Below are 479 nucleotides of genomic sequence, written 5' to 3'. Positions count from 1 at the left end.
AGACTCCGTCTCAAATCAAAAAAAAAAAAAACAAAAAACAAAAACTAGCCAGGTACAGTGGCACGTACCTGTAATCCCAGCTACTTGGGAGGCTGAGACACGAGAATCGCTTGAACCCAGGAGGCAGAGGTTGCAATGAGCCAAGATTTTTTTTTTTGAGATGGAGTCTCACTCTGCTGCCCAGGCTGGAGTGCAATGGCACGATCTCAGCTTACCACAACCTCCACCTCCTGGGTTCAAGCGATTCTCCTGCCTCAGCCTTCTAAGTAGCTGGGATTACAGGCATGTACCACCACGCCCAGCTAATTTTTGTATTTTTAGTAGAGATGGGGTTTTGCCATGTTGGCTAGGCTGGTCTAGAACTCCTGACCTCAGGTGATCCACCCACCTCGGCCTCCCAAAGTGCTGGGATTACAGGCATGAGCCACCACGCCAGGCCTATTCTTTTTTTTTTTTTGAAATGGAGTCTCGCGCTGTCA

The sequence above is a fragment of the Mandrillus leucophaeus genome, unplaced genomic scaffold (genome assembly GCF_000951045.1).
Source record: "Mandrillus leucophaeus isolate KB7577 unplaced genomic scaffold, Mleu.le_1.0 Scaffold13, whole genome shotgun sequence".
In the NCBI taxonomy this organism is placed as follows: Eukaryota; Metazoa; Chordata; class Mammalia; order Primates; family Cercopithecidae; genus Mandrillus; species Mandrillus leucophaeus.
The sequence above is the reverse complement of the archived record's forward strand: the minus strand, read 5'-3'. Positions refer to the sequence as shown.